Source organism: Lygodium microphyllum, chromosome 9 (assembly GCF_053477565.2).
Source record: "Lygodium microphyllum isolate KBCC chromosome 9, Lygodium_microphyllum_v1.1.10, whole genome shotgun sequence".
Classification (NCBI taxonomy): domain Eukaryota; kingdom Viridiplantae; phylum Streptophyta; class Polypodiopsida; order Schizaeales; family Lygodiaceae; genus Lygodium; species Lygodium microphyllum.
Window position 1 is genome coordinate 26,432,508 of NC_141143.1, and position 16,553 is coordinate 26,449,060.

Consider the following 16,553-nt stretch of genomic DNA (forward strand, 5'->3'; position numbering starts at 1 on the left):
TCAATTGAGGACAATTGGTATACCACCCCAGGGGTATGATGCCAGGAGGCATATTCCATTGTGGATTCCATAAGGTTTTGTGGTGGATTCCATAAAATTATATTTTTTGCCGCTGGGGCTCATACACAAGGTGGATTCCTTGTGCGAAAAGTTGATGGGAACGCCTATCCTTTTTTGGCGTCTTGTTAATTTAATGTGCAAGTGGGTGATTCCATAGTAGGTGATTTCGCAAAACACATATTTAAATTAATGGACGTTTATGAGTTTAGAGTGCGTACTCATAATAAATTAAAGTTAGGATTGAGTTCTAACCACTTTATTTATTTTGTAGGTGAAGATTGCTAGGTATTCACTTTTGTCGATTTAATTTTATTATTTTCTAACAATTGTGAATGCTTCAGTTGATGTGTAGAGCAGGCAGCGGTGGCATTGGGAAGCACTGGGTGATAGAATGTATTCAAGTTATTTAGAAGAAATTATCATTTTTTATGGGTACGCATCTTAGGCGTAGTGCCAATATTTATTTTGATGTGCTTATTTATTGAAGTGTCTAACATTTATTTATTATTTTGTATGCACATGGATGCACGATTTAAATATTTGTTATTGGACATTGTATTTGGGCACCACCTGACTCTTTGGACGCCCAATAGCTTTAATTCTTTAGTGGGACAAAAGCAAACACAAAAGCTAAAGCATGCTAATTGTAAATTGGGCTATTTTTTCAGCTTGGAGATGAATAATATATCAAATATTAACTTTGTGGAGTGCTCACACAAGGCATGGGGGAGATTGTACCCAATGAGTTTTTTGCTTTATGTCGTGCAAGTCTTCTCTCTTGTTTTTTGTGCAAAACTAGAGTTCTTTTGTTCTTGGGGACCTTCCGGCGCTCAGTACGCGCGTATACAACATCCAATCTATGCACTAGTAGTAGGATGCCAATGAGCAACAATCATTGGAGAGTCAGAAAATTGATTTGTTTATGAAGGCTGCAGATTATGTCTTACAAGAGAAGCTGACTAATCATTTAGAAGATGCCTCTTCTGAAAGGGTTGAAATCAGATTGGGTTTACATAATTGAAGTAGTGTATATGTTGGTAAAGAGAGAGCATATGAAATTGCAGCCAAGGCACCTGTAGTTATGGTGGCAGAATAATGATCGATTTACATCCTATTGGCTTTGGTTCAATCGGCTATACCTATTGGTGTAGCTCTTAAAGGTAAAAGTTGGATGTCAAGGTAGAAGAGAAGGGTCGGGCACAATAGCCCAAAGGCCGTATAGAGAAGGATACAAGAGGAGATGAATTTGGTGTGATAGTTTATAGCGTGAAAGCGAGATTGTATAGTCTACCGTGAAGTGGAAGCAAAAGAGTTAGTCTTTTGGAAAGATAGCAAAATACATGCAACAAAAAATGGTCTTTCAATAGAGCCAAAATTTGGAAATGGTGGCATGTAGAAGAGGCTAGAAGATATGGTTGCAAGGACAACATTTATTGCCATAGATGTAGCCACATATGGGTTGAGAATTGAAAGGACTGATGAATCTCGTGTTTGGATGCAAGCATTAGATTGGATGGAAAAGGACAAAAAAACAAAGTCTAAAGTGGCTGATGCAAGTCAAAGTATACGAGGGAGAACAAGATGGAGTGCACCAATGGATTCATTTTTAGCCTACGCTTATTTGGCTGAGATTTATAATCAAGAAGCTCTTCTGGAAGAAAAGAGAAGAAGAGATGAGGACATTGTTGGTCCTTCCTCTTTAGGCCCATCTAAACGCATGACATGAAGTAAAATGGAGCAACAAAAAGAGACTGAAAAAGCCATACTTGAGCATGTTATGGAGGATGCATCTCAAGAGAAGAAACAAGAAGGGAAGAAAAGGGACAAGTAGCTTGGTTACACGTTACAATCGGATCTTGAAATTGGCACAAACCTTAAAAAGGTCTTGGAAGATCGCATACTTGGCAGTAGAGTAGAATTCACACTTGAAAAAGTTCTTGGAATCGTAAAGCATGAATTTCATGATGCAATCATTGATATGTTGAAATGAAAAAGAGAGTTTGATGGTGAAGTTTTGCAAGCATTGATGCAAGATGACAAAGACATAGAGAAACAACTTCATAGGGAATATGATGATGCATGTAATGTTGTTTTGGAACAGGCTAATGCTGAAAATGGGTTTAATGGGAGTGTAGATAGCAAGCTTGTGGTTATAAATGGTATTATGGGCAGCATTAAGTATAGAGAGAAGGCTATGTATAATGGGAATGTCCATCAACAAGCACATGAAGAAGAAGATGCTCATTTGAGTCCAAACAATCATTTTTCACGAATGCATTGGGCTCGTGCTACAATAGAGACAATTGTTAAAGTGGGAGAAAGAGAGATGCATTGCATAGCTCTCTTGGATCATGCTTCCAAAATCAATGTTATGGCATGCAGCTTGTATAAGAATGGAGGTTGGCTGATTGATGTAGAACTGAGATGGTGTATGCGAGCAGTAAAGAATTCATCAGGGGATCTTTATGCGGCTTTGTCCAAATGTACATGTGACTATTGCAGATGTTAGGGATGAATATCACTTTTTTTGTACAGGATTCATATAGTTATCTAGTGATGTTGGGGCAGTCCTATATTTCAAAATCAAGGTTGAAAACAAAAGCCTTGGATAATGGTTCTTCATATGCTCGGGTTTGGAGTAAAGACAATACAAAGGAGGTACATTTTCTCACTGTTTGTGTGAATCATCCCCGCAATCAAGTAGGTTGCGAGATAATCCTATGACACCTAATGCATGAGAGTTTAAGGGTTTTTAGACAGTATTGCTATAAGTAGAGGCTATAGCAGTGCCTTTAGGAAGACAATTATGCCTCCAAGAAAGGGGGAAACTGTGTTTGTGTTTGGATTGTAGGAATGGACATGTAGTCTTGGCAGTTTTAAGAATATTTCAGCCGTGTGCAGGGCTGAAAAGAAATATGTAGGATGGGCTGAAAAAGAGCTGAAGACATATGGCTTGATGGCTATAAATGAAGGTATTTCAGGGTTGTTTTGGATCAGTTGATGTTGATACAATGGATGAAATTTCTGCAGCAATGAATGCTGAAAATAGGGAAGAAAAACAGGTTATCTATGTTGACACTTTAGAGATATATAAAGTCATTCAAGAGTTTTCTGAGCATGAAAATGAGAATATGGAAGAAGAAGAGGTAGAAGATGTTGACATGACAGAGGATACTTCTTCTGACACTGCAGATCTGTAAGACTTTGGCACATGCCGGAGGATGTGCAAGTTAGGAGGGGGTGGATGTCATGCTGCTACGTGGTCACAGTGTAAAAAAATCTAGAATGCATCATCATTTGACTCTCTTATTGATCCAGAGAGCCAATGCCATATTAGTAATTAATGTCAATGTCCGTAGTGTGGATGGTAAAAAAAAAACTAGATTTTTGAACAAGTTTAGCCAATTTTAGATATTTTAGATACTATCTCTTGTAAACATCCAAAAACTATAAACAACTTCTAGAATAGGATGACATGTAAAAGAAAGCAATAGATTTCATCCATTTTGGAAGGATTTTATGTAAAAAGAAGGATTGGCAAAATCGCGCAATGCGCGATCATAGTTTTCAAGTAGTGAATACCACTTCGAACTGGGAGATGAAGGAGTGATCTGGCACAAATCTGGCCAGGTATCCTGCTATTTTACTCCCCTTTTGGAGCCAATGGAGTCATCAAATTGGTGGTCTGAGTAGCATACATGAAGGTATTGTTTTATGCACATTTTTGTCTACAAGAGATTTATCTTCTCATAATGTAGAGATAAATTGACACACGCTTCACCTCTATAAGTATTCTTCTATATCTTCTATTTCTTTGAACCCCTTCTCTTTCATCTATAATAGGTGACTTCAAAAGTCATTTAAGGTTTAGGCAGAAGGTATTTTCCCATTGACAAAGACTTTGCTTCTTTTGACAGTTGGCTTAATGTACCCATTGTCAGGGACTATGCCTTTGTTTTCTTGGGAAATATATGTTTGATGGCTTCTTCGTCTCCTGGTGTGCCATCTATTACTTCATTGGCAGAGTCTGTTACGACTTCGATGCAAATTTCCTCCACGTCTTGATCTTTCAATTTTGCAATAGTCTGGTCTTATCTTCCTCTCCAATACTTATTGTGGTTTAGTTATCCTTTGTGAGAGTAACACTTAACTCCTCCCCTTTAGAAAATTGGACTTCAGAATCAGTTGGTATCTCATTACTAATATGAACATCTCCAAATTGAGATCAAAATCTATAAAATCATGTCTTATCTCTTCCTTGTCCTCTATTTGCAATGAAAGGAGAGAGGGGGAATTCTATCATATCTTTTCCAATATCTTGGAAAAACTAACACGGACCTTGGAATGTGCAAATTGGGTCTTCAAATTGATCAAAATGCGCAAATACGCAATGTATGGTTTGACTACAAAACATTGCATGATAAATCGATAGGCTTCTATCTCACTACAAGAGGTGACTTCAAAAGTCATTTAAGGTTCAGGAAGGATGTATTCTCCCATTGACAAAGACTTTGCTTCTTTTGACAATTGGCTTAATGTGCCCACTGTCAGGGACTATGCCTCTATTTTCTTGGGAAAGATATGTTTGATGGCTTCTTCGTCTCCTAATGTGCCATCTATTACTTCATTGGAAGAGTCTGTTACGACTTCGATGCAAATGTCCTCCACGTCTTGATCTTTCAATTTTGCAATAATGTAGCCTTATCTTCCTCTCCAATACTTATTGTGGTTTAGTTATCCTTTGTGAGAATAACACTTGAATCCTCCCATTTAGAAATTTGGACTTCAGAATCAATTGGTATCTCATTACTAATGTGAACATCACCAAATTGAGATCAAATCTATAAAATCAAGTCTTATCTCTTCCTTGTCCTCTATTTGAAATGAAAGGAGAGAGGGGGAATTCTATCACATCTTTTCCAACATATTGGAAAAACTAACACAGACCCTAGAATGCACAAATACGCACTATATGGGCTGGCTACAAAACATTGCATGATGAATATTTAAAGTTTCTTTGTTTCCAATTTCTATAAAGTTAACATCCCAGAACCACCAGAAGTATGATCAACAATAATGGAGAATGCACTGAAAGACCAAGAAATATAAAAAAATCAAAATACTAATCAGCGAGATATCTTGAAGTGATATTAGAGAAGCATACCCTATGATGCACAAAAGTGTTTTAAAAAATGGTGAAAGTGTCCCCTTGGATGCCTAATGGTCCAAACATAAAAACATAGAGTAAGAACTTACTACATGTAGTTACATTTTATAAAATTCTCGGACTAGTCCTTGATAATTGTAAGAGTCGAAAAAATCGATAACAATGCACATCGAATAGGGTAAGCTCCTTCCCAAAGACTTCATAGCCAGCACAATTGCATCTGGGACACAAGAAAATAACCCTTAGAACTATTAAAAATTTACTTACTTATCGATGGGTTTGGGACTCTTTAAGGGATGCATGAACATGGATGACATTACAAGCACAAGGCTTTCCCATATGGCACCACCAATAGATTGACATATGCCCAAATAATTTGATTCTTCCCCAAACATATGGTATGAATGCCATGTGTTAATTGATTGGGGTTAAATAAATATCTGTAATTTTTGGCATTTTTACCATGTGGCAAATTGTCTTCGATATGGTGATATCATCCATTGAAGCCCCGAGAGGAACACCAAGAAAATGGGAAATATACTACAAGAAAACCTATCTTGTATCATCAACAAACATCTTTTTCATATTTGGTATGACCACAACAAAGAAAATAACACCATGAATAAGTAATATCCATGTAGCCACACACACAAACACACACACACACACACACACACACACACACACACACACACACACTCTCTCTCTCTCTCTCTCTCTCTCTCTCTCTCTCTCTCTCTCTCTCTCTCTCATACATGCTCTCTTCTAATAGTACAATGAGATCATCAATAATAATCATCCATAACCCCTCTTTGGTCATGGATACCCCTCCCAAGAGGTATGTCTACTATGAAAGGTCACTAGAGCCACTATAGTGTCACTTGAGAGCTCACTACTGTCACTGTCACTTCAATATTTACTTCAAGTCTTCAGTAGCTACTTCTTCCACTTCTTTGAGCTATTTTGAACTTCATCTCTTCCCAAGGTTGAAAAAATTTTCCAAGCTACACGTTCATCCCTCATTACACTTACAAAGGCATATAGAACAGAACATAATAGAGACAGAAGCTCTACAGACGGTCAACAGAGGGTTAACAGAAGGCATCAGAAAGCATTTAGCTCACTTAAATAATTCAAAAAGCTTCCAAACACTCTCAAAACTCATCACCCATCATCCCAACCTCTCATACAAAAGAAAAACAAAGTAGAACAAAAGGTCAATAGACTCAATTAGACATTAATATGACATTAATAAAACATGTTAGAACATCATATCTCCACTATAAAACATCATGAGCTTCCACAAACTAATTAACCTTATCTAAAAAGCTCCCAAACAGTTTCAAAAAAATCAATCATAATTCAAAATCCGTAAAAAATCAACCATTCAGCCCACAAAAATTACAAAAATCAGCCAAAAAATAAATCATTTCAAACCTCAACATCCATATGTGTGAGAAGATCATTGACATTAAATTTCTATGTTTTTCTATAACAAGTAGTACATGACCACTTTTATTGTGGAGGCTATCCAAGCTTGAGTGTCTTGATATTTTTTCATTGAAGGTACTAACTAGTTGTTTTGGAGGCTATTCCCTTCTAGTGAATGTAGAGAAAATAATTTTGTTGAAAAAAAGATTTATATTGTAGGTGTTTGGCATTGGGTATGGATACCAATCTTTAAGGGGGACTTCTTACCATATATCATATGCTACTCATGCCATTATACAACAAGATGCAAGCCATATACCGACATTTAAAGTGATAAAATTATTAATAAAAAATTATTCCCTATCATCACTAGAACCATCGATATACACATTTCTACAAAATTGTTGCAATATGCATCACTATAGCAAATATTTGCAATGCAAATAACAACACATATTGTGTAGGTTTATTTGCAACTGTACTTTTTGGGTGCCATGCCACCTTCCAACCACATGTGCTAAAAAAGTTCCATAAATGATTTATAGATTGAGTATACAACTATTATTGAAACACATGCATTATGAGATGGCAAAAGAAAAATATTCTTTGATTAATTGTCAAATAAGTACAGAATCAACAAATGATATCTTATAAAACTACATGGAGTGATAGGGAGCATAATCCAAAAATAGACAAACATATCAATAAATATTGCTAAATGCGAGTCCATATAAAATATGAGAAATATATTAAAGAGACCTATGTAGAAAGAGTTTGTATGGACTATAGGGCCAAAAACAAAAGGGGCATGCTCCATGAATCCAAGCGACTGTTACAAGTCTTTCCTATATCTGTTAGCTTGTCCTAATGCAATGGAGCGCCAGATAGACTCTACAATATAAAACAACCAAATATTAATCTACATAATATAATGCATCATAGAAAATGCAAAAATTGAAACCAGGAGAGAGACATGACTTATCGGACTGCCGCATACATACAATCTATCGATAAGAGAAGTGAGACCATGCTTCTTTACATACTAAGTCTCCAACCCTATAGGATCGTGGTTTATGATTGAGCATTGTAAGAGAAACAAAGTAGCATTGTAAGAAATAAGATTACTAGTACAAGTACTACAAGAAAGTGGAGATAATTAAAAGAAAAGTTGTGAAATCCTCCAAATAAGTTCTATGTGTGCCACTGCCAAGATGATGCATGACTCATGTTGTTGTACCGCTATGTAGATACATTATGAAAAACCCTAGAGTGTATCATGATATAGCTTTCTTATTAATCTAGAGAGTCAATGTTATCTTATTCATTAGTGCTAGTGTTCATAGTACAGTTAGTTCCAAAATACGAGATTTTTGGACAGGTTTAGCCTATTTTTTGATATTTTGGATATTATTTCTTGTAAGTATCTTAAAAAGATGTAGAAAACTTCTAAAATAGGGTGACATGTAAAAAGAAAGTGGCTTTTCAGCTAGTTTTGGGATGTCTCATGCAAAAATAAGGGACTTTCGAAATCGTGTGGCACGCCATTGCAGTTTACATGCAACAAACAACACTCTGGAACAAGGAGAAGAGAAAAGAGTGATTTGGGAGATTTTTGTGTAGGTGTGCTATAGTTTTACCCCTGTTTCATAGCCAACGAAACCATCAGATTTGCTGTCTGAGTAGCAGAGAAGTAGTGTTTGGTGCACATTTTTGGTCTACTAGGGATCTCTAGGAGATGTAATGCTTGGAGATTGCTTCCGAGTAGTCCCAGAAGGATTTTGTTTATATCTCAGATTCTATCAATACATAATGCTTTCGTTCATTGACCTTTGTCTTTATCTTGTGTACCTCTTGTCTATATTTTTTCTTCTCTTTATCTTCTATTATCTACTTCCTTCTCTCTTTGATCCTCGGTGGATACAACCTTTCTACTAAAACCCCTTCGATTAACATTGGTAAATCCCATGTGAAAGGTCATTAGAAGAAAAGACAGGATGGGAGAACCTTCAAGCACAATTTTTAGTGATGTTTTATAGCAGTTAGTGTAGAATATGAACATGCTTGTGTAGTTACAACAACAACAACAGGTGATGCATACTTTTGTTCAAACAAAAACTATTGTGATGAATGCTTTGCAAGAAGTAGAGCGTGAGATAAAGTTGTTTAATGTCAAGAATGTATATGCATATTTGCATACCTAAAGATGGAGTTCTTTGGGGTGGCTCAACTTGCATGGAGCTAGTATTTTGTATAGGTCACTATACATGAATTGAAAGCCCAAGTTACTGAATTATAGATGCAGTGTATGCTGAATGGGTAGCTTTCAAGAAGACACTTAGGGGATAATTTTTACATTTAAGACACTAGTTTGATTACCTATAAGACTTTCGAGGAGTGGGTTCTACAATCCAAATAAGGGTCTTATGGCTACATAGTTATTAAGAGAATTTGAAAGTCGATTTAAGCAATTAGATCTGGCAGAATAGCAATCTCTTGTAAGTCAAAAAATTAAATTGTTTCTATAAGCGGAAGATCTTGAGCTTCTGATGATTTGTTAGAGGATCAGACTATAGAGACAATGCTTAAAACAAAGTGGAGATATATTAAGAAATTTGTTACTATACTTGTAAAAAAGCATAGAAGAAGAGAGATTGTATGTATCTAGCTTGCCCCCTGTTACGAAAAAAATAGTTGATGTATCTAGTAAGCCACCTACTTCTCTGGCTAACTCTATGTGGCTACACTTGTTGTTTCCACGGTTAAAGAAGATGTATTAGATGAATTGGTTAAAAGCATGCGGGATATTTAGTATAAGGTAGCAAAATTGGATGAGAAAGAACAAGAGGAAAGGGGACGAGCAACAATCCCTAAACCAGGGAAAAGATGTATGTGGTATGATAGTTTGCAGCATGAAAGGAAGGATTGTGTTTGCTTATTAGGATGCCTTAGTATGACAACTCATCTTTTGGAATGATGGCAAGATCCATGCGCAAAAAGTGGCCTTAGACGTGAGACTTCAGACAGGGTAGCTGTAGGCTTCATTTTTTGCCAAGATTTCACCGTTGGACTTCAGGGGACCCGATGCACCCTACATCAAGTTTCATCGCATAAAAATATATGGTAGTTAGAAATCTCACCTTCTCCATATCATCTTGTATCTTCATTTCCTTGTGTGTCAGTGAGGCACCTCTTTGGGCAGAGGGATCTACAAACTCCTTGGTAGGAAGCTGGGGCCTTGGTCTAAACGAATCATGCTATAGTGCTTCAAATTCAACATCCAACACAAGATAATCTTCTTCAACCGAGGTAATATGCTCCTGTGCTACTATGATGGCACTCACTGTATCTAAACTTGTGCCATCATATCTTTCAATCTTTGCCATCGTTGGATGCACATCCATGTAATCATAATCGATTAGGTCTTCCATCGAATCCCTGACTAGGATGAAAAACAAGTATCCTTCATTCATTTTCAAGTATTATAGCACATCTGATAGAAGCAAGTATTGTACACCATCTACTTCAATGGGTGTCAAGGAGGCAAGGTTGGGTTTTTCGACTTGTGGCTATTCTCTAAAGAAGGTGGCACCATGAGAGCCAACCCTTGCTCTGCCACCGCTCGATGTTCCTCTTCAACATTTATGAGCTCTTCAATCGGTTCTTCTCCCGTGTATGTGATAGTAACAACCTATGGAGTTGTATCTTCACTGCTCTCCTTCTCTAGGGGTGTATCCACCAATGCAAGGAGGTAAATTGCCAATGCGCAATCACACTTCAAGAGATCCAAAAATGTTGTACTTGGTGCACTGCCCATGGGAACATTGCATACTTTGTGCAAAGGATCCACATGGGCTAGACACGTATTCACCACTTTTTGGTGATTCTTTCCTGCTTGAAATACCATGAGCTATTCTAGAGGCTCCCAAGTCATGTCGGATCCCTCGATGGAGTATGTACATGTAGCAATGGTGCTCACAAAGTCTTCCAAAACCTGAAGGGGGGTCTCTAGCGATGAGAGCACACTTTTAAGGTTGAATTTCTTAGAGAAAACCTGGAATATCTCATCACCCTAGTTGGCAAAGATAGTCTCGTGGATCCACTTATCAAAGTGTGAGTGAGCATCCATCATAGCAGGTAGGAGTGATGTGGTGGATATAAAGAGATGAAGAGAGAAAGTGTGAAATGAAACAATGAAATAAGAACTAAACTAGTTCTACCTTAAAAACCTCAAGTTTTAAACCATTAAGAGCTGTTCACATACGATATTTAGTTATGGCTTTACTTACATCTTTGTAAAGTTTACATGAATATGTAAATGTATTGATGTGAAAAGTGTATAATAAGTGTATGATTTTGCATAAATACCATAATTTTTAAATATTAAAAGTTTGCAAGCGATAATATTTTATTGACAAAAAAAAATCCAAAAATATATAGGTGTTGGATATTACAACTTGTGGTGTTGGGATTTTTAGGGAGAGTCTACAATTTCTAAAAGATGTGGAGCCACACACTTTCCGCTGTAACAATATCCTCAACTTAGCTTTGAATTTTCATGCCATCTAGTTTAAAATAGAAGCTAACATGTGGATTCTATATTAACATTGTAATTTCTTGGTGCATTATACTTAAGGGCCAATCATCCTCCATTTGCAGCACTTGGGGCTCACGGCCCTCACAAATGACAGTAACATCCATAGCTGCACTTTCACACATGTCTTGATCAAGACACAACCATTTACCCTTGAGCATCCTCCATCTACGATACTTGAACACTAGGCATAAAGTGTGTTGTGTGACAAAGTACCTGTAATTGGAAAGAAAAGTTAGCCAATTCATACCAAAGTAAGATAATAGTCAACTAAGAGAGAATTTTTTTACCTGAAAGCCATGTCCCTTATTGTGACTTGACACTCCACTATGTCAAGATTGTGAGTTATTTTTTATGTCCAAGTTTTGCCTAGAATCCTTGTTACATAATCCTCTGATGCAATTTTTATGATGTACGTCTTTTAGTACGTCTCAAACCCTTACATTCCTTGAACATGTGTACAAAAATTGCAATTGGTATGAACAATCTTAGATGCACATTCTTTGAGCTAGTGCTTGGCTTCATAGAATTCAATATGTTTGTTGAAATTTTTGTGCCACACATGTGCAATATTCTTGATCCCCGTTGGGCAATATGTACTTGGAGTCATAGAAAAAAACAAGGTCCTCTACGAGTTGCTTAGTTGTATGTCCCTCAAAGAGAAATCTACCAATTTCAAGGTGGTAACACTTAAAAGAACCAGTGAAACTCTCAATATTTTGTAACTCACAACAATCCAAAGGGTATACTTTTGTAAATATGAGACAAGTTGTTACATAGGTATCATGAAATTTCTCATTCTCAATGAGTTGCAAATACTTACTATTTGCAATGTTTCATTGAAAGGGCACATTGTGGGCGAATATGTATTTATTTTTGCATGAATACATGTTGTACACATGCCTCTGTTACAAGGTGAGAATCAATATTCCTTTGTTTGAGAGCTAAAATTTCACATTTTCAGTGCTCTGATACATATGCAATTGCAAATGCTTTCACCCTGAAAGCTCCCTTCATACTTGGACGCATATGTATCCATGATGAGCAATGATACGTATCAGTGATCCATTTCCCTTCTTCATCTTTTTTGTTACATCTATTGAGAGAATGCTTGTTCTTCTCTTAGGCATTATAACCTACGCATTAGATGTAAAGAAGTATGTATTAACCCCTAAATAATAAGCATTTTAAGTTTGTCTAGTAATCACCAATATGCCATACAAATCAACATGGCATTAAGAGATGTTTACACTTTTGTAAACAGACATAAACATCAATATCAAAACACATATGGCTATGTACATCAACACAAAGTATAGATTCAATTTCAAGGTATTACTTTAATCATATCATTTACATGAAATATAAGGAAAAGAATAGCACAATACTCAGAGAATTTTGCAAAAATAAAATTTATTACAATGAAGAGGAGTCTGATTTGACTCAATACATCGTATGAAATGTGAGTATTATAGAGTAGTTGTTACAAGGATAGCAGCCACATGGCATTTAAATCTTAATAGGCACATTGGATTGACATCTGAGATATTCTAAGACTCAACACATTGTGTGTTTTATGGATGATATGATACAAGAGTTTCATGGATCATTGCCAATTGGCATGGAGATCCAAATGGATACATAGGACCTATAAAGTATAGGACTTTTGAACCATCGACTTCTAGCAGATCCATATCATTAGCACGAAGAAATCACTCACCACATCAAAATAGTCGATCGAGAATTATGTGCTTCACCTAAACCTCGTACAATACATGCATGTATAAAAAAAATACTTGCATGAATCCCTTTTAGCAAAAAATATCTAGATAATTGCATGAATAGAAGCAATACAAAACATGGCTAATTTACCTATAAGCTGATGTGCTGAAGATAAGATTGAATCGTTGCTAATCAAAACCCATGGCAAATGATGGACATAAGAAAACATCAATCTTATCAAACATAAAAGTCACTAATTAAATGAATAAATTTTAGAACACAAAATATGGCAGATTTACGTGTAAATTGAGCTACATAGTCTTTGGTCTACCTTGTGTTAAGTGCTACAACAACAATCGATCTTTAAGTTAGAACTAGCATCAAACCCTATTTTAAAGATAATAGAAAAGGTATAATGCACAGAGGAAGAAAGAGAGAGTGTGTGAGTACACGGGAGAGAGAAAGAAATGAGCACCTATCCAATCTTGCCCAAATTGATGTCTACAAAAGATAATAGCAATAATTAGTATTTACATGAAGGTATACTAAAAAAATAGTAGAAAAGAGGAAACACAGAGAGAAAGAGAGACGGAGAGAAAGATGAGCACTTATCCAATGTCACACAAAATGATATTTGCAATAAAACAACAACAAGGATTAGAACTAACATTATGTTGTATTGAAAAGATATCAACAAAAAAAAACCAAACAGAGAGAGAGATTAACACCTTTGCCTCTTGCCCCAAATAAACTCTACAAGAAAACAACAATTAGAACCAACATCAAATTCTATTGAAAATACAACATAAAAGAGAAAAAATAGAGAGAGAGAGAGAGAGAGAGAGAGAGAGAGAGAGAGAGAGAGATGAGTACCTCTATCTCCTGCCCCAAACAACCTCTGTAATAAAACAACAATAACAGTAAGAAACGACATCAAACCCTATTGAAAAAATAGTGAAGAAGAGAAAATGAAAAGAGAGATGGGCACTTGTGTTTTGCCCAAAATCTGGATTTTCATGGAGAAGAAAGTGCAAAGGTAAGCAAAATGCTCAAAACCTTAATTACGCTCAGTGGGTAGCTTCAATGGAGACGAAAATTCATGAGTATAGAGAAGAGAGGGAAAGTGGTATGTTGCTCAACTTTAGGGTCAAACTGATTTCGTAATAGGGAAAAAAACCAAAATTGAAAATTCTCAAAAAGGGGGAAAAATACGAGGTGAGAGAAACTCAAAATTTTAAACCTATTCATTCTCCCTTTTTTAAAATCCCCCACTACCCCTTTTTTTAATAGAGAACCTAAGATTTGGAGAGAGAAGATTCACCCTCCATGGATGTCAACATCTAGCCTTCCTATTGGACAATCCAAAAGGCCCACATCTTAAACTATATTATTTTTAAGGGCCCATTTGTGAGTTTATTTTTTTCCTAATGTACCTCTCCTTAGATAGCATCCATGGTAAAAACTTCTTATTTGCACACGAATTATTTTAAGCTTCTTATCGTTTTTTTTTTCCCATTTGTAGTGCAAGGGTTACTTCTACTCTTGTTATATACCATTTTACTTTGTAAAATTACTAGAAAAGTTTGAGTAGGCTATTTGCTTTTTGTACACCACTACCATGTATTGTATGTCTAAAGTATCTAGTCCTTGCTTGGTAACTTCTCCATTCATCGGGTGGACCAAATAAAAAAACTTCCATACTATTGCACAAACTAGGGATAATGAATACAAATAATATGCACTTCATAAGAAATGGATGATAGGGTTAGTTAAGAGCTAAGCATTAAGTGCAAGACATAGAAATCAAGTATGATTTTTCTTACTATATATTTCATGAGATTAATTTCTCCCCAAGCATCTTACATGGATGGTTGAAAATTTTAAAGGCCTTCTTGAAGGGCGAGAGGTCCTCCTTGGATTAAAGTGTTTTATTACAATACATGAATACTGTGTCCCCAATGCCTCTTAGACTTTAGACTTTCTACCCCTTGTTCTTTCGTCATCATCCCATGGTCTTTGACTACATTGCGTAGCACTTTTCATTGTTTGTAATAATGCAAAAAGAATATGTTGTGGAGTTCCTTTTTATAGGCTTGCCATGGAAGCCCAAAAATCTTTTGGCCTTAACTCCACCTATCTTGGCCTTTTGGGATTGTAGTTTTCATGTAAATCTAATATAGAGGTGCACAATTTTCTCTACTATTCTACACAAGGCATGTAATATGCACATGTGGGCGTTTGTTAAAGGGATATATAGGATGACTTAAAAGTTTCAAAGATATTTGGTGTGTCTATCAAGTGCCTTGTTTCAACTAGTAGCATTGCACTCCTTGGCCACTACCATATAGTAAATGCAAGGACTCTTAGAAGTAGCATCTCTTGACAGATTATGCATGCACTTGAGTGTCTTTAGATCTGTGGTCATGTGCCACTCCAATTTATATTGATCAAATCCTTCAACACTTAGTCTCTCGTCTACTTGTTGAGCACTTATCACCTCGATATAGAAGTTAGTTAAAACACCCAGTACAATATGCCAAAATATTAAGTGTCAAGTTGAAATGATCCCAACCACCAAATGCCTTGCGTTGATTGCACACTGAAGTGCACTGAGCCCTCTGTGTCTTCATCGCTCTTGCAAATTGACTGAAGAGCCCTATTTATCAGGGTGATAGAAACTCTCTCCATCTTCTTACCACTTACAATGTTTATTTTATCTAGCTTGATAAAAAAAATGGCAACCCCATTTGCTAGTATATGCTTTAGCCTATAAAACTTGATCATAGATCTCTTGAAAGTCCTTAGGTCAAAGAATATGTTGTCACAATTGTTGTACTTTAGTAGTCTCTTTTTTCTAGGACAGCTATCTATAATGTGAAAGGCCTCACCAAGGACTTCCAATATTCTTTTGGTTGATGTTGCATTTTGTTTGTTGAATTGAGGATGGCTTTGGAAGCAGAGACCCATTTACCCTGTTCTTTCTGAATGCCTCTTACATGAATTTGAAGAACTGAGTGTAGCTTTGTCTACTAATCCCCACTTTGTTGAGGGTGCTTTGGATGTCCTCTTTGTCTAGGCAAGACCTTTGCAATAGATTTTCAATGCATTGTTCCTTGGCCTTCCTGAACTCTTCTTTAAAAAAACATGTTTCTAGTAGCTTTGGCAAGAATGATGTTGCTACACGCTTGTGATGCTCTCTCCATATTTCTCATTACTTTATCTAAATGGACAATGGCCCTATCAAATAGAAGAAAAAAAGCAACACGCATATGAGCATGGATTGATAATGCATTCATAGAATGAGCATTTGCCTTGGACTTGATACTCTCGAAACACAATAGAAGAATAAAACTAGTTTAGTATGAGCAACTAACTATTACTATATTGCTACTTTTCTTCTCCTACAACCTTTACTTCCATTTCTTTTGTTTGGTTACACGTAGTTGGGTTCCAAGTCTCCTAATATTTCCTTGGATATCCTTTAATTGTTTCCTCATTGTACCTATTTCTTGGTGTAACCATTGGTTCTCCAACTTTAAAATGTTTGAATGGCCTACTAGATTTTGAGTATAAGCTAGAAGC